The sequence below is a fragment of the Hypanus sabinus genome, chromosome 13 (assembly GCF_030144855.1).
Source record: "Hypanus sabinus isolate sHypSab1 chromosome 13, sHypSab1.hap1, whole genome shotgun sequence".
Classification (NCBI taxonomy): domain Eukaryota; kingdom Metazoa; phylum Chordata; class Chondrichthyes; order Myliobatiformes; family Dasyatidae; genus Hypanus; species Hypanus sabinus.
Genome location: NC_082718.1, coordinates 60,832,609 through 60,852,155, shown reverse-complemented (window position 1 = coordinate 60,852,155; position 19,547 = coordinate 60,832,609).

The window sequence follows — 19,547 nt, the reverse complement described above, 5'->3', positions numbered from 1 at the left end:
TCCATGATGGATAATTTTTTTAATAATCTGAATATTCCTAAACTGATAGATGAAGATCATAGCTTGTTAGATGCTCCTATTTCTATGGTCGAAATAGGAGAGGCTATCTCATCAATGAATTCAGGGAAAGCTCCTGGTCCTGATGGTTATGTTGTAGAATTTTTTAAAACTTTTTCTTCCTTGCTTTCCCCTTGGTTATGTGAAATTTTTAATGATGCGTTTGCTAAGAAGAGATTACCTCAATCTTTTTATGAAGCTAATATCTCTCTAATTCTTAAAAAAGATAAAGATCCTACTTTATGTGCATCTTATCGCCCTATATCATTATTAAATGTAGATTCTAAGATTCTTACAAAAATTTTAGCCATTAGATTAGAAAAGGTACTATCACAGATTATTTCAGAAGATCAAACTGGTTTCATTAGGAATCGGTATTCCTTTATTAATGTTAGAAAATTGATTAATATAATTTATACTTCACCACCCACAATCTCAGAATGTGTTATCTCATTAGATGCTGAAAAAGCTTTTGATAGAGTTGAATGGACATACTTATTTAATACATAGAGAAATTTTAATTTTAGTCCCAACTTCATATCATGGATTAAATTAATATATTATAAACCTGTTGCTTCTGTTCTTACAAATAATTATAGATCCTCTTTTTTTCAATTATCTCGTGGTACGAGACAAGGCTGTCCCTTAAGTCTTTTATTATTTAATATCGCATTAGAACCTTTAGCCATTGCTATTCGTGAATCTCCTAATATTTTTGGTATTACCCGTAATGAGAAGTTATACAAATTATCACTTTATGCTGATGACTTGCTGTTATATATTTCTGACCCTGACAGGTCTATTCCCGCTATTTTATCCTTGTTGGCTCAATTTGGTAGCTTTTCTGGTTATAAACTAAACTTGGATAAGAGTGAATTATTTCCCTTAAACGCACAAACTTTATTGAATGACAGGATACCATTTAAAGTTGTTACTGATAACTTTACCTATTTAGGTATAAAAATTACCAAGAAATATAAAGATTTATTTAGACTGAATTTTTTACCTATGCTTCATCAAATTCAACAACTTACTACAAGATGGTCTCCCTTATTCTTATCATTAATTGGTCGGATTAATGCTATTAAAATGATGATTTTACCGAAATTTTTATACTTATTTCAAGCCTTACCAATTTTTATTCCTAAATCCTTTTTCGATAACATTGATTCAAAAATTTCCTCATTTGTGTGGCAAAATAAAAATCCCAGGTTAAGTAAAAAGCAATTACAAAAATCTAAAAAAGATGGTGGTTTAGCTTTACCTAACTTTAGATTTTATTATTGGGCAAATAATATTCGTAACTTAATGTATTGGAAATTAGATTTGGATTCACCACTGTGCCCACAGTGGGTAAATTTGGAATGTAATGAGGTAAAGGGATATTCTCTATTCTCTGTTCTTGGTTCTTTTCTTCCTGCTGATTTAGTTAAATTTAATAAACAGATATCTAATCCTGTTATCAAACATACATTACGAATTTGGTTTCAATTTCGTAAGTTTTTTACTCTGAAAAACTTTGTTCTTGATAGCCCTATCTTACTTAATTTTTTTTTCAAACCTTCCTGGATAGATCAAGCTTTTAACATATGGAAAAGGAAAGGTATAAAATGTTTTCGTGATCTTTTTTTTTAAGATACTTTGATGTCCTTTGACCAACTTTCCAACAAATTTAAATTACCTAAATCTAATTTTTTCAGATATCTACAAATTAGAAATTTCTTACATAAAGTTTTACCATCTTTTCCCAATTCAACTTCAGTGGATTTCTCAGATTTGATTTTTACCTTAAACCCTTGTCAGAAGGGATTAGTAGCTTTTATTTATAATATGATTATGAAGATACAACCAGAAATATCAGATAGAATTAAACAAGAATGGGAAAAAGAACTTCGATATAATATTTCAACAGATAAATGGGAAAAAATTCTACAAATGGTTAATTCCTCTTCTATATGTGCTAAACATGCTTTAATACAATTTAAAATTGTACATAGAGCTTATATGTCTAAAGATAAGCTTGCTCGATTTTACTCTTATATTAACCCTCAATGTGACAGGTGTCATCTAGAAGTGGCTTCATTGACCCACATGTTTTGGTCTTGTCCCACTTTACATAACTATTGGAAGGACATATTTGTTACCATTTCCTCAATTTGGAATATCGATTTACAACCTCATTTTATTACTGCAATTTTTGGTATACCAAATGAGGATGGTATTCAGTTTTCCCCTCCAATCAGACGAATGATTGCTTTTGTAACATTAATGGCCAGAAGGTCTATATTACAAAACTGGAAAGAAGTAAATCCTCCTACCACGTCTCAGTGGCTTTCTCAAACTATTTCATATCTAAGTTTGGAAAAAATTAGAAGCACTATTTTTGACTCATCAGTCAAATTTGAGGAAACTTGGGGACCATTTATTCGGCATTTTCATATGAATTAATTTGACCTCTTCCAGACCTTCTTTCTGCTTATTCTTGTTCAGGTATGGAGTTCCGGAGTTTTTTTCTGACACTATCACATACTTATAAACTGTTACTATTGCCCATGTTAGTTTAGTTTAGTGTTTTTTTTTATCAACATACATTTTCTTTCACTTATTTTCAATTTTTTTTCTTTTTTGATGATTATTTTTGTTTTCTTTTCATATATAGTTATATAGACTTGATGGATTAATGTACTTATTTCTGTTGATGTTTTAATAGGATATTATTATCTTATTACCAATGTAATTTCAAGTTTATTGTATTCATAACCTATTCATTATTATGTTATGTATTTTTTATATATATGAAACAATAAAAAGATTGGAAAGAAAGAAAGAAAGAAAGAAAGAAAGAAAGAAAGAAAGAAAGAAAGAAAGAAAGAAAGAAAGAAAGAAAGAAAGAAAGAAAGAAAGAAAGAAAGAAAGAAAGAAAGAAAGAGATCATGGCTGATCATCTACTATCAAAACCCGGTTCCTGCCTTGTCCCCATATCCCTTGAATTCCCCTAACCATAAGATATCTATCTAGCTCCTTCTTGAAAGCATCCAGAGAATTGGCCTCCACTACCTTCCAAGGCAGTGCATTCCAGACCCCCACAACTCTCTGGGAGAAGAAGTTTTTCATTAACTCTGTCCTAAATGACCTACCCCTTATTCTCAAACCATGCCCTCTGGTACTGGACTCTCCCAGCACCTGGAACATATTTCCTGCCTCTATCTTGTCCAATCCCTTAATAATCTTATATGATGCAATCAGATCCCCTCTCAATCTCCTTAATTCCAGCATGTACAAGCCCAGTCTCTCTAACCTCTCTGTGTAAGACAGTCCGGACATCCCAGGAATTAACCTCGTGAATCTACGCTGCACTTCCTCTACAGCCAGGATGTCCTTCCTTAACCCTGGAGACCAAAACTGTACACAATACTCCAGGTGCGGTCTCACCAGGGCTCTGTACAAATGCAAGAGGATTTCCTTGCTCTTGTACTCAATTCCCTTTGTAATAAAGGCCAACATTCCATTAGCCTTTTTCACTGCCTGCTGCACTTGCTCATTCACCTTCAGTGACTGATGAACAAGGACTCCTAGATCTCTTTGTATTTCTCCTTTACCTAACTCTACACCGTTCAGATAATAATCTGCCTTCCTGTTCTTACTCCCAAAGTGGATAACCTCACACTTATTCACATTAAACGTCATCTGCCAAGTATCTGCCCACTCACCCAGCCTATCCAAGTCACCCTGAATTCTCCTAACATCCTCATCACTTGTCACCCTGCCATCCAGCTTAGTATCATGAGCTAATTTGCTGCTGTTATTCTCAATGCCTTCATCTAAATCATTGACGTAAATTGTAAACACCTGTGGTCCCAATACCGAGCCCTGTGGCACCCCACTAGTCACCACCTGCCATTCCGAGAAACACCCATTCACCGCTACCCTTTGCTTTCTATCTGCCATCCAGTTTTCTATCCATGTCAATGTCTTCCCCCCAATGCCCTGAGCTTTGATTTTACCCACCAATCTCCTATGTGGGATCTTATCAAATGCCTGAAAATTGAGGTACACTACATCCATTGGATCTCCCCCGTCTAACTTCCTGGTTACATCCTCGAAAAACTCCAACAGATTAGTCAAGCATGTAGACTCTCCTGCTTCAGACCTCTAAAATCCCCTCAAAATCGTTCCTTACCTTACATCTCTGAGCCAGGAGTGTTTCTCACTACATACTAAACTCAGTTCCTGTCAGCTCAGACTCAGATTTGTTTACAACATGCATCCTTTCCTTTATCAAGCAACACGCCCAAGAATGTGGGGGCACCACAGTAGAGTCGTGGTTAGTGTGACACCATTGCAGCTGAGGGCATCGGAGATCAGAGTTCAGAGTTCAATTCCGGCCCCATCCGTAAGGAGTTTGTACGTTCTCCCCATGGGCCGCGTGGGTTTCCTCAGAGTGCTCGGGTTTACTCCCACAGTCCAAAGATGTAGTGGTTAGTAGGTTAATTGGTCATTGTGATTTGGTCCTGTGATTAGGCTAGTATTAATTAGGTGGGTTGTTGGTCTGGAAGGGCCTGGTCTGTGCCATATGCCTAAATAAACAAACAAATCATTGTGCCGAGGGCAGCCCACAAGTGTTGCCACAACGCAGAACACCCACAATATTCCCTAGAAGAACACCAGTGGCAAAAACAAGACACCAACAGCAAAACCAGCCCTGTTCCCATCACACACCAGGACAGGCCACTTGTTTCCAGGCTGCCAGTCCTTGTCTCCAGATTCAGACTTGCAGACATCAGGCCTCCAAATTCAGGCTTTGCCCAGGGATGCTGATTGCAGCTTTGACCTTTGGTTCTTGACTTCCAGATTTGCACAGACCTCTGACTTCAGTGACCTAGGCCCACATGAATTCTTCAGGCCTCTACTTTCAGTCTTTGACCTTTGGTTTTGCTGTCCTGACTTCACCAGGTTTGCTTGCTGAGCCTTGTACTCCAGACTAGCACGGACCTTCGATCCCGGACATCCAGGGGTTTTTACCATTTTATCTATCCTTCTGAAATATCAAATGTTCAGGAATATTCATTTCTTGAACATTTCACCATGTCTCTATAATATTCCCGTGGTAAAACTCTTTCATTTACATCTGTGCCATTACTTCATTCATTTTATTGTGAATGTTGTGTGAACATAAGACCAATGCTTTACTCTTGTTGCTTATTTTGACCTGTTTTCCAGGAGTTGTTGTGTGCTCAGTACCGTCTTGACACACTCTGGTTGCTGTCCTCCACTATTGTCTTGCTCTTTCTCTGTAACTTCCCAAATTTTCCAATGCTAATTCCCTCACCACCTCCCCTCCCCTACACCATCTAGTACAATATTCATACTCTTGACCTTACATTCTGCCTCATTACAGATTGTCTGCCTGCACTGCACTTTCTCTGCGACTGTAACACTCTGTTGCTGCAATCCCTCTGTCTCTGCCAGTGACCCGTTGTGATGAAGTGATTGATGTGGACAGTATGCAAAGCGATGTTCTCATTCAGATTCAGATTTACTTGTCGCAAGTACATCGAGTGAAATGATTTGTTTGCGTTAACAATCAACACAGCCAAGGATGTGCTCGGCACACTCTGACACCAGCACGGTATGTGCACCACATTCATCGGAGCAGCACTGAACACAACAAAATAGAACACACAAGACAAGCCGAGTTCCTCCCTCACACCCACCACACAGGTACACCGTCCTCCAACACCAGGACAAGCTTTCTGCTTGACCTCCAGTCTCCAGTACAATCGTGGATTCATAGACAGTGGACGTGCAACTTTCCCAGCAGAATCTCAGAGGTCAGCAGACTCGGGAACCAAATTCTGCACTTCCAATGGACCTCCGGCTTCATTCCGAGCTTCTGATTGACCGCTGGGCTTTGACCCTCAGCATCAAAACAGGACTCACTGATGACGATGGATGACGACCCTAAAAGCAGCCCATGAGCTTGCGACTCACCAGGGGCTGGTCTCCAACCACCAGGCCTCAAATCCCAGTCTCACGATTCACATACCCAGGAAGACATTGGCCCTCGTACCTCCTGCCCACACAGAACTTTGATCCTGGAACACAGCAATGATTCCAGCCCTTGTGCTCACTGGTCTATTGGTCCAACATCCAAACAAGTCCATGTCACTGACCTTCGAACACTGAGTGTGGGCTTTACACTTGGTAAATGTGGCAATAATAAAGCAATTTATTTAAATTAATACCATATCCAGAGCCCTAGCCAGCCAGCCTCACTATACCACGGCTAATCATTCAGCACCCAGCCTCTGGTCTGTTTCTCATCTCTCCACAGTCTCTCTCTTGTACCTGTTGGGACAAGTGTAAGGGTTGAGGGTCCACCACAACTGTCTTGCCTTTAGTCACCGGCCAAGCCTACTGTGCTTAAATAGAAGGGTGTAGCAGCCTTCAACCTTGGCCATTGTGGTGTTCAGTCTCCAACTCATCAAATCTGATCAAGGTGTTGTTCCTTGAGTTGCAGAAATGCACCACAGATGTGGCTACTTTGGATTACAGCAGCCTCACATGTCACAGCCCTTCCACCAGGGATCAATGTACCTCTTGCTAATAAATTATAATTTTAATGAGAATAATCTGGTTTTAGAGTATCAATTTTATTTCTACTTTTTGCTTTTGATTATAGTTTAGAATGACCCACTTTGCTTATTTCTGCTTTCCTAAACTTCTGATTTGGATTCCTACTGTTGGTGTTTCTAATTCATTCTAGTTTAGTTTTTTAACATACCTTTTCCCCATATCCAACTAATTCTATGGCTTATCAGATTGCTCGCTCTGCCTTCTGTTGGGAGAGCGCTGAGCGAAGGGCATCCTCTGTGTGCATTGCTTGTCCTCATGACTCCCACTGTTGAGTCTGCTGCTCATTCACAGCACCAGCTGAACAGCTATCTGAAATTGTTGACTTAGATTTATTCCCAAAGGCTGCAATATGTCCAGATGGAAAATGAAATGTTATTTCTCTCAAACTTAAACTGGGCCTCATTGTTTCAGATTCAGATTCATTTATTTATCACATGTACATCAAAGCACAGAGTGAAATATGTCATTTGTATTAACAACCAACGCAACCGAAAGATGTGGAGGGCAGCCCGCTAGTGTCACCACGCTCTCCAACGCAAACATTACATGCCCACAATGCTCAGCAGATCAACACAGGACATGACAAGCATCAAAACAATGTCAGTGAAACAAATCCTGTCCCTGAAAGTAAAATATATTATCAGCGTACATACACGTCACCACATACAACCCAGAGATCCTTTCCCCTGCGGGCATACTCATCAAATCCATAGAATAGTAACTGTAAACAGGATCAATGAAAGAGCAGGAGAATTGAAGACAACAAACTGTGCAAATGCAAATATAAATAAAGAGCAATAAATAATGAGAGCTTGAAATGACGAGATAAAGAGTCCTTAAAGTGAGATCATTGGTTGAGGGAACATCTCAATAAAAGAGTGTAGTTGTCCTCTTTTGTTCAGGAGCCTGATGGTTGAGGGGTAGCAACTGGTCTTCAACCTGGCGGTACGAGTCCTGAGTCTCTTGTACCTTCTACCTGGTGGTAGCAGTGAGAAAAGAGCTTGGCCTGCGTGGTGGGGATCTCTGATGATGCTTTCCTACAACAGCATGTCATATAGATGTGCTCAGTGGTTGGGAGGGCTTTACTCATGATGTACTGGGCTGAATCCATTACCTTTTGTAGGATTTTCTGTTCAAAGGCTTTGGGGCTGTTTCCATACCAGGCCATAATGCAGCCAGTCAGTACAGTCTCCAGCACGCACCTATAAAAGTTTGTCAAGGTGTTTGGTATCATGTTGAATTGCCACAGCCTTCTAAAGAGGCACTGATGTGCTGTCTTTGCAATTATATTTATATGCTGTGTCCAGGACAGGTCTGCTGAGAAAATGATATCTAGGAATTTAAAGTTACTGACCCTCTCCACCTCTGATCCTCCGATGATTACTGGCTCTTGGACCTCTAGTTTCCCTCTCTTGAAGTCTGTAATCAGTTCCCTGGTCTTCTTGATATTGAGTGAGAGGTTGTTGTTATGACACCACTCAAAGGTTCAAAGGTCAAATTTAATGGCTGAGGAATGTATACAATATATACATCCTGAAATGCTTTTTCTTCATAAAACCTCCATGAAAACAGAGGTGCCCCAAAGAATGAACGACAGTTAAATGTCAGAAACCCAAAGTCCACCCCAGCTACCCCTTCCCACGTGTAAGTGGCAGCAAGCAATGATTCCCCCCCCACCGGCAAAAGTAAACGTGCGTCGGTACCATCACCAAGCCCAAGTGTGTGCTAAGCCATAGCAAAGACACAGACCTTGCAGTTACCCCAGAAGTTTAGCATTTCATTCGAATTCGACAACCCACAGGTTCTCTCTGTCCCTGGCAAGGGAGAGGGAGGTGTCCCCCAATTTTCACTCAGCCAGATTTTCAAATCTCCCTCCTGTATGCTGATTCATCACCACCTTTGACATGGCCCACAACAATCAGCAAACTTGTATATTGTATAGCCACACAGTCATAGGTGTAAAGTGGGTAGCTGGGGACTAAGTACACTGCCCTGTGGTGCTTCTGTGCTGATAGAGATTGTGGAGGAAATGTTGCCAATCCAAACTGATTAGGGTCTACAGGTGAGAAAATCCAGGATTCAATTGCACAAGGAGGTATTGAGGCCAAGATCTGGGAACCTATTGATTCATTTTGAGGGGATGATGGTATTAAATGCTAAGCTATAATTGATAAAGAGCATCCTGATGTGAGCACCTTTGCTGTCCAGATGTTCCAGGGCTGTATGAAGAGCCATTGAGGTGGCTTCCACTGTAGACCTGTTGTTCGACAGGCGAGTTGGAATGTATTCAAGTCAACATTCAGACAGGATCTGATACGTTTCATCAGCTGCCTGACAGAACACTTCATCACTGTGGTTGTAAGTCAGACAGGTGCAAATGGGCACCGGTACAATTGAGGCCTGCTTGAAGCAGGTGGGTACTACACACCGTTGGAGTGCGAGGTTGAAGATATCTGTGAATACACTAGCCAATTGATCAGTACAGGGCTTCAGTATTTGGCCATGAACTCTGTCTGGACCAGATGCTTTCCCTGGATTCACTCTCTCAAAGCAGCCCACACATCATCTTCAGATACCAAAGGATCATCAGGAGACGGGGGGGATGTGAGATGGTTCCTCCTTGTTCTGGTGGTCAAAGGGAGTATAGGAGATGTTGAGCTCATTTGGAAGCAAAGCTCAGCTGCCCCCTGGGTCGCTAGATTTAACTTTGTAGGAGGTTGTGGCATTCAAACCCTGCCACAGCTGTCGAACATCCCTTGTTGATTCCAGTCTAGTCCAGAATCTCCACTTTGCCCAAAAGACAGACAGACAGACATACTTTATTGATCCCAGGGGAAATTGGGTTTCGTTACAGTCGCACCAACCAAGAATAGTGCCGAAAAATAGCAATATAAACCCATAAATAATTAAATAATAATAAGTAAGTTATGCCAAGTAGAAATAAGTCCAGGACCAGCCTATTGGCTCAGGGTGTCTGACACTCCGAGGGAGGAGTTGTAAAGTTTGATGGCCACAGGCAGGAATGACTTCCTATGATGCTCAGTGTTGCATCTCGGTGGAATGAGTCTCTGGCTGAATGTACTCCTGTGCCTAACCAGTACATTATGGAGTGGATGGGAGTCATTGTCCAAGATGGCATGCAACTTGGACAGCATCTTCTTTTCAGACACCCCCGTCAGAGAGTCCAGTTCCACCCCAACAACATCATTGGCCTTACAAATGAGTTTGTTGATTCTGTTGGTGTCTGCTACCCTCAGCCTGCTGCCCCAGCACACAACAGCAAACATGATAGCACAGACTTGTAGAACATCCTCAGCATCATCCGGCAGATGATAAAAGACCTCAGTCTCCTCAGGAAGTAGAGACGGCTCTGACCCTTCTTGTAGATAGCCTCAGTGTTCTTTGACCAGTCCAGTTTACTGTCCATTTGTTTCCCCAGGTATTTGTAATCCTCCACCATGTCTACACTGACCCCATGGATGGAATCAGGGGTCACCAGTGCCTTAGCCCTCCTCAGGTCCACCACCAGCTCCTTAGTCTTTTTCACATTAAACTGTAGATGATTCTGCTCACACCATGTGACAAAGTTAATCACCGTAGTCCTGTACTCAGCCTCATCTCCCTTGCTGATGCATCCAACTATGGCAGAGTGGCTTTCCGGAGATCATACCTGCACTTTTTTGTAGCATTTGTAGCATTCTTGATCTCTAGAGCCTCTGATATAACCCTCAGCAAATTCCGGATTTCATTGTTCATCCAGGGCTTCTGACTGGGGTAGACCCGGAACGATTTTGTGGGGACACACTCATCTACAATTGTAATAAAGTCTGTTACGATGTCAGTGTCATCACTCAGATCCTCAGATGAGTTCCCGAACACGGCCCAGTCCACTGACTTGGGCAATCCTGTAACTGTTCCTCTGCCTCCTGTGATGAACACTTAGCTGTCGTGATCTCTGGAGCCATGTTCTTCCGGCTCTGTCTGAGTGCAGGTAGTAGGAGTACAGACAAATGATCCGACTTGCCAAAGGTGCTGTCTCAGGAAGGAATGATAGGCATTCTTTATCATAGTGTAGCAGCGGCCTTCTGGTGCAACAGGTTATGTGCTGCTGTTAACTGGGCAGGGTTTTCTTCAAACAGACCTGGTTGAAGTCACTGACGATAATTTGAAATGCAATGGGATGGGCTGCAGATGACATCACGTAGTGTCCCAAGTGCATTTTTATAGACTGCCATTGGCAGTGTGTTGCCTTTATGGCATTTGTTTAGTTTATTATATTTTCACTTTAGTAATTCATTTGTTATCATTTTCTAGTTAAAGTTAAGATTGTTTAAAGTAAATTTGTGTCTGTGATATATTGCGGCATGTGATGACGTCACACCCGGTTTCGTCGCGTCTTGTGGGAAAATATCGGTTTGGAGAAACGGGAAGGAGGGGGCTCACATGTGCAGGATCAGCGCAAGTAAAGTTTTCTTTCTACGCACTAGAAACATCAGTGAAGCAACGCCGTAAGTTCATGAGATAATCGATATGTTAAATTAAAAATGTTAACGCTGATTCTGTTAAAAGTAATGATGGTTAAATAACTCTTTGTTATTTAAAGAGTTGTGGATAGTTTATGTTGAAGTGTATTTAAAGCAGTTGATGGCGTAGGTAGATTCTGACTGTATGCTGCACTTTAATGTAATGTAGTTGTTGTAGTTTTACTTTTGCAAGTATTTATGATGTAAATGTGATATCAAGAAGGAAACAAATACTGTATATATTTTGTACTGTTTTATCAACAGTTTTCACCATACATTAATGTGGAAGAGTGAACAGTAAACAGTTAATCTTACTGCGATCCTGTCTTCATTGACCACGGTTTACCTCGGTGTTTAGTTCAGAGTTATTTTACACCTGAGCAAGAACACTACAGTGAAAAGGCGGCATTATCAGGTATTTCAAGTGCTGCAATGACAACTCAATCCAGCATCAAGTCGTTGCCATCCAGTGACAGGGGCAGTAGGGCATCATCAAGTAAAGCTGCCCATGCAAGAGCTAAGGCAGAAGCCGCCAAGGTGCGAGCGTTCTACGCCGAACAAGAAGCAAAATTGAAAATGGAAGCGGCTGCCAGAGAAGCTGAAAACCAGAAGGAAGCGGCTGCCAGAGAAGCTAAAAAACCAATTGGAAAGGGCAAGGATAGAGTCAGTTAGAAGTGCTGACGCTACTCCGAGAAGCAGAAGCTGCCAGGGTGGAAGCAGAGTTAATAGAAAATGCTGAAGAAATGCAAGATCTGGTTGATGTAAAATCTACTTCAGAAAAGATCAGATTGGAACGCACAAGCGAATAAGTCCGATCTCAAATAGACTTGTAGATTCATTCTTCCTCTCCATACTTATATGCTAACGCCCCATTTCATGAGGAGTCTCAGAGAGGCCCAATTGCATCACATCCATCTGAGGAAGACAATTTACCCTTGCAACTCTGCGATGAATTCAAGAATGAAAGGGCTGATGACAAATACTTCTCGACACCAAACTTACCAGATTTGGCGAGAAGAGAGGCAAAGGCTGAATTCAGAACAGCAAATTCCATAACAGATGTCCGCCCTCAGTCATATACCCGCCGACATATTCCCCCAGCCCGCATGCCACTTGCAGTTGAACCCATAGCACAGTATTTAGCACGATGGGATCTCGTCACTTCAGGACTATACCAGTTCGATGATAAACCTGAAAATTACCGTGCATGGTACTCCACATTCGCCAACACTATCCACGGAGTCCAGCTCGGAGCAACCCGAGAGTTGGATCTTATGGCGAAATGGCTGGGAAAAGAATCATGCAAACAGGTGAGACGCATATGTTCAGTGTACATTAACAACCCCAAGCTAGCCTTACGCAAAGCATGGGAGAGACATCGGGAGTGCTATGTGGCCCCCGAAATTATTGAAGTGGCACTATTCTGATGTCTGGAAAATTTTCCTAAGGTGTCGGCCAAGGACCACTCTAAGTTAAGAGAGCTCGGAGATTTACTCATGGAGTTTCAAGGCACCAAAGAAGACAGCTATTTAACTGGTCTATTATACCTAGATACTTCATACAGGATTAGACCAATCGTGGACAAACTTCCATTTGGGCTGCAGGAAAGGTGGGTGTCTGTTGGCTCAGAGTACAAGGAAGAGAACGATGGTCGATTTCCTCCCTTTGAGTATTTCTCTAGGTTTGTGTGCAAGGAGGCGAAGAAGCGAAACGACCCTAGCTTCATGAGTCTAGGTAGCAGTACAATTTACACCAAGCCAGTTAAATCCACTTCGAATAATTTCAACATTAATAAACCTGTCTCAGTGCTTAAGACTAAAGCCTTTACAACTAACAATGACCCTAGCAAGAATTGTCCATTGCATAACAAACCCCACCTCCTCAAAAAATGCAGAACGTTTAGGGAAAAATCCCTTGAAGAGAGGATGGCCCTCCTCAAGGAGAAAAAAATATGTTTTAAATGCTGTTCCTCTACCTCTCACCTTGCTAGAGAGTGTATGATCTCCGTGAAGTGCCCAGAATGTAATAGCACTAATCATGATGGGGCCATGCATCCTGGCCCATTACTGCAAACCGACAAAGCTCCTTCACCCTCACAACAGGACGGTGGGGAGGGAGAGGCTCACTCCAGGACAACCGTTGTCAGCTCAAACTGCACAGCAGTTTGCGGTCAAGCTCAGTCAAGCCGTTCTTGTTCAAAGATCTGCCTCACTAAGGTGTACCCTAAGGGAGCCAAAGACAAGGCCATCAAAGCCTACGTCATTCTGGACGATCAGAGCAATCGCTCACTAGTCAGACCAGAGTTCTGTGACTTGTTCAACATTGAGAGTAATTAGTTCCCATACTACCTTAGAACTTGCTCAGGCAGCGTGGAAACTTATGGAAGGAAGGCAGAAGGCTTCCAGCTCGAGTCCCTGATGGTAAAGTTGTCATCTGTCTCCCTCCACTCTTAGAGTGCAATGAAATTTTGAATAACCGCCCTGAGATCCCGACGCCAAGTGCAGTGCTACACCAGCCACATCTCCACCACATTGCCAAACACATCCCAGAACTGGATCCAAAAGCAGAAATACTCCTGCTATTAGGAAGAGACGTTCTCCAGGTGCACAAGGTTAGGCAGCAGGTCAATGGACCACACGACGCCCCCTTTGCGCAACGCCTGGATCTGGGCTGGGTGGTGATAGGAGAGGTGTGCCTTGGCAATGTACACAAACCGACGGTTAACACACTCAAGACCAATGTGTTAGAGAGTGGCCGCCATTCAATTTTTCAACCCTGCACAAGTTTCATGTGTATGAAGGAAGCACGAAAGGCTTTAACAAATGTAAAGTAACCGTCAAGACGTTGGGTCAGTCAGTCTTCACTCAAACTGAGCATGATAATAAACTTGCTCCATCAGCACATGACGCCATTTTCTTAAAAATAATGGACACCAAGGTCTTCAGAGATGAAGCAAATAATTGGGTCGCCCCACTACCTTTCAGAGAACCACACCAGTGCTTGCCAAACAACAAAGAGCAGGCAGTCTAGCAGTTCACGTCTTTGCAAAAAACCCTGAAAAGGAAACCTGAGATGCAGCAACAATACGTAGCATTTATGGAGAAGATCTTCGCTAACGGACATGCCGAAGTAGCACCACCACTGCCGGAAGGCGGGGAGTGCTGGTACCTCCCAACGTTTGGGGTTTACCACCCACAAAAGCCCAATCAGATCAGGGTGGTCTTTGACTCCAGTGCCCAGTGTGCTGGTATCTCCCTTAATGACGTGCTCCTTACAGGCCCCAACCTTAACAATACCCTTCTCGGGGTCCTGCTGCGCTTCTGGAAGGAGAAGGTCGCAATCTTAGCGGACATCCAGCAGATGTTCCATTGCTTCTTAGTACAGGAGGACCATAGCAATTTCCTCCGTTTCTTATGGCACAAATGTAACTTCCTTTGCACTGCGGACAAATTGGCCCAGGCAAAGGACGTCATCTCTAAAGCAACTCAAAGAGCGGCTTTTGCAGGGGAGTTTTCGGCTCTCCAAGTTAATAAACCAATACCAAAGGACAGCCCTTTGAGGAAATTCAATCCGATCCTGAAGAATGATATCACCTGCATTGGAGGCCGGTTAATACACTCCCAACTTCCAGCTGCAGAAAAGAGTCCAGTAATCCTACCCAAAGACAGCCATGTGTCCTTACTGCTTACTCACCATCACCACGAACAGGTAAAGCATCAGGGCCGTCACCTTACCGAAGGAGCAATAAGAGCAGCGGGACTGTGGATCTTGGGAGGTAAAACACTGATCAATTCAGTACTTCATAAATGTGTAACCTGCAGGAAACTGCGAGGCAAGTTGGAAGCTCAATGTATGGCGAACCTCCCACCAGAACGCCTCGAAGCCTGCCCTCCTTTTACATATGTGGGGCTCGATGTATTTGGTCCCTGGACTATCACTACGAGACGCACCAGAGGAGGACAAACAGAGAGCAAGCGGTGGGCCATCATGTTTAGCTGCATGAGTTCAAGAGCGGTACACATTGAGGTCATCGAATCTTTGGATACATCCAGCTGCATTAACGGTCTCAGGCACTTCTTTGCGCTAAGAGGCCCTGCAAAACAGTTAAGGTCTGACTGCGGCACGAACTTTGTTGGAGCATCAGAGGAGCTGGGGATGGACAAAACGGTGCAGAAGTACCTCAGTCAGTAGGGATGCAACTGGGAGTTCAACACACCACACGCCTCTCACATGGGAGGCGAATGGGAGTGGATGATTGGTATCGCCAGAAGAATTCTTGATTCAATGTTTCTGCAGCAATGCACCCGATTGACCCATGAGGTACTGTGCACACTAATGGCAGAGGTCACAGCCATGATAAATGCACGACCACTCCTACCTATGTCTTCAGACCCGGAAAACCCCTTCATACTCTCGACATCAATGCTCCTTACGCAGAAGGCAGGAGCTCCCCCTCCACCAGGGGACTTCTCTGATAAGGATTTGTACACAAAGCAATGGAGACAGGTCCAGGCTCTGGCAAATCGGTTCTGGTCTCATTGGAGACAGGAATATCTACCTTTGTTGCAACACAGACAAAAGTGGACAGAACCCTGCAGAAATCTTCAAGTTGGAGATTTAGTCCTGCTCAGGGACAAGCAAATCGCCTGCAACAGCTGGCCAATGGCCAGAATCACTGCCTCATTCCCTAGTAGGGATGGACATGTCAGGAAGGTTGAGTTGAAAACTTCTGACCAAGATGATGTGAAAATTTACCAAAGGCCAGTTACAGAAGTAATTCTACTTCTACCGAAGGACTGATTTAGAGACTGAAGTTTGTATTATGTTCATTGTGACCCTACAAAGGTCAAGCGGGGAGTATGTTGCCTTTATGGCATTTGTTTAGTTTATTATATTTTCGCTTTAGTAATTCATTTGTTATTGTTTTCTAGTTAAAGTTAAGATTGTTTAAAGTAAATTCATTGCCTGTGATATATCGCGGCATGCGATGATGTCACACTCGGTTTCGACGCGTCTTGTGGGAAAATACCGGTTTGGAGAAACGGGAAGGAGTGGGCTCACATGTGCAGGATCAGCACAAGAAAAGTTTTCTTTCTACGCATTAGAAACATCAGTGAAGCAACGCCGTAAGTTCATGAGATAATTGATATGTTGAATTAAAAATATTAACGCTGATTCTGTTAAATGTAATAACGGCTGATAAGGTTTATGTTTTTGTTATTTAAAGAGTTGCGGATAGTTTATGTTGAAGTGTATTTAAAGCAGTTGATGGCGTAGGTAGATTCTGACTGTATGTTGCACTTTAATGTAATGTAGTTGTTGTAGTTTTACTTTTGCAAGTATTTATGATGTAAATGTGATATCAAGAAGGAAACAAATACTGTATATATTTTGTACTGTTTTATCAAGTTTTCACCATATGTTAATATGAAGAGTGAACAGTAAACGGTTAATCTTACTGCAATCCTGTCTTCATTGACTACGGTTTACCTCAGTGTTTAGTTCAGAGTTCTTTTACACCTGTATGAGAACACTACAGGCAGTATATGAACTTGGATGAGAACTGTTGAGACAAATACAATTGTCTACATTTCATCATTAGGTGTTCTAAGTCAGGGGAATATAAGATCGGCATAACTACCACATCTGTTCACCAAAGAGGATTGTCCAAAAAGCACACACTGCCAGAGTTCGTGGTTTGATCCATTCTGAAAATGGAAAAACCTTCTGGTCTGACTGCTGTGTCTGGCATGTCCACAGATAGCTGAGTTCCAATGCAACAGACAATGGGGACCTGCTTCATCTGCCTCTGACACAGCAGCCTTGCCCGGAGATCGTCAGTCTTATTTTCCAGTGACTGCACATTTGCCAACAAGATGCTAGGTAGAGGAGGTCTCATCCCTCTGTGTCTCAGTCTGACTTGGCTCCCCGCCCACCTGCTGTGTTTTCAGCCATGGCGATGTCTCTTAACGGTGCTGCACTTAACAGCTTCGCATTCTAGCACTGATCACAAAATTACTGATGTTGTTTTGAAGTCCGTTTGTTAAGAGGAAATGTATCTGCTGCAAATTGCAGTGAAAGTAATTCAAAAGAAGTATATTTATGAGGAAAACGGGAACAATTTTCTGCAGTCCGCAGGTACTCACCGATGTTCACTGAGATCCGCAAAGCTGCAGGACAGAGGGAGGGGAGGAGGGGAGCTCCGAGCTCACACTACTCACGTGGAATGGGTTTTCAGGAACAAAAGGAAAAGGTTCTGACACAAGGCAAGAGGGTGACAGCGAGGCATACATGGGGCTTGGGTAATTGACGTCTCTTCATAATGGAGTCTCAATGTGATGCTTTAGCATGTGCTGTCAACTAGCTAGACTGCATTTTATAGATACACAAGATAAGACCAGCCTGCTTTGTACATCGGTTGTGTGTTGGCTCTACAAAAGAGCTCCCTAACCCTCTCACTCACCTGTCCTTCCCAGATTTGTCCCTGGGACATTTCCACCTCCTCTCAGTCCACTCAATCCTGAGCACCAAAGTCGAACTCGAAGTAACTTTATTATCAAAGTATTTTCATGTTTCTATATGCTACCTTGAGATTTATTGTGGAACCTAAGGCTCCCGTATGTCCTTTCCGAGCATAATAGTGAGAAGAGAGCATGGCTCGGATGGTGGAGACCCTGGGTTACCAATGCAATAAATCTCTTTTCCACCCTTCCTAAGGATTTCTCAAAGTGAGATACCAAGAATTGAGCACACAATCCATGGAACATTCAGAATTCAACAAAAGCTTAACAAATCTTCCAAGCTTTTGTATCCTGTGCTATTGCCCTCCTTAATAATGCCAAGGACTCCACCAACTGTGGAAAAGAAACAGGCCTGACACCTATTATAGTTTGTGCACTCCTGTTTATCCCCATAATCCCTTTGTCCGATTTAGTTCAGATTGTCATCTCTGAATCTTCTGAGCACAATGAGCCACTTATCAGCTCCCTGTTCAATGTTACTTACATTGCCTCTGACCATTCTGTCAATCTCCCGAATTCTTCCTAACCCTAATGCAGAGGCCCAGTAGCTGGGTCTGTGAATCTCTGAGACCGCTGTGGAAGTTAAAGGCCCAATGTCTGTGAATCTCTGAGACCGCTGGGGAAGTTAAAGGCCCAATGTCTGTGAATCTCTGAGACCGCTGGGGAAGTTAAAGGCCCAATGTCTGTGAATCTCTGAGACCGCTGGGGAAGTTAAAGGCCCAATGTCTGTGAATCTCTGAGACCGCTGGGGAAGTTAAAGGCCCAATGTCTGTGAATCTCTGAGACCGCTGGGGAAGTTAAAGGCCCAATGTCTGTGAATCTCTGAGACCGCTGGGGAAGTTAAAGGCCCAATGTCTGTGAATCTCTGAGACCGCTGGGGAAGTTAAAGGCCCAATGTCTGTGAATCTCTGAGACCGCTGGGGAAGTTAAAGGCCCAATGTCTGTGAATCTCTGAGACCGCTGGGGAAGTTAAAGGCCCAATGTCTGTGAATCTCTGAGACCGCTGGGGAAGTTAAAGGCCCAATGTCTGTGAATCTCTGAGACTGTTGGGGAAGTTAAAGGCCCAATGTCTGTGAATCTCTGAGACCGCTGGGGAAGTTAAAGGCCCAATGTCTGTGAATCTCTGAGACTGTTGGGGAAGTTAAAGGCCCAATGTCTGTGAATCTCTGAGACCGCTGGGGAAGTTAAAGGCCCAATGTCTGTGAATCTCTGAGACTGTTGGGGAAGTTAAAGGCCCAATGTCTGTGAATCTACAGATCCCAATAATAACAATGAGAAGGAGTCTTGCCCTGGGTGATGATGGGGACCTTTATAATGGACACCACCTTTCTGAGGCATCACCCTTTGAAGATGTTTTGGATACTACAGAGGTGGGTACCCAAGATGAAGCTGACTAATTTTACAACTTTCTATAGCTTCTTTCAGTCCTGTGAAGTAGCACCCCCCCCCCCTCCATACCAGACAGTGATGCAGCCTGTCAGAATGCTCTGCAAGATACATCTAGAGAAATTTTCAAATGTTTTAGGAGACAAAATAAATCTCCTAATGAAATATAGCTGCTGTCTTGCCTTCTTTATAGCTGCATCAATACTTTTTTGGACCAAGTTATGTCCTCAGAGATCTTGACACTTGAAATTGCTCACTCTCTCCACTTCTAATCCCTCTGTGAAGATTGGTGTGTTTTCTCATCTTACCCTTCCTGAAGTCCACAATCAGCTCTGTCATCTTACTGATGTTGAGTGCCAGCTTGTTGCTGCGACACCACTCCACTAGCTGGTATAAATCACCCCTGTACACGGTCTCATCTCCA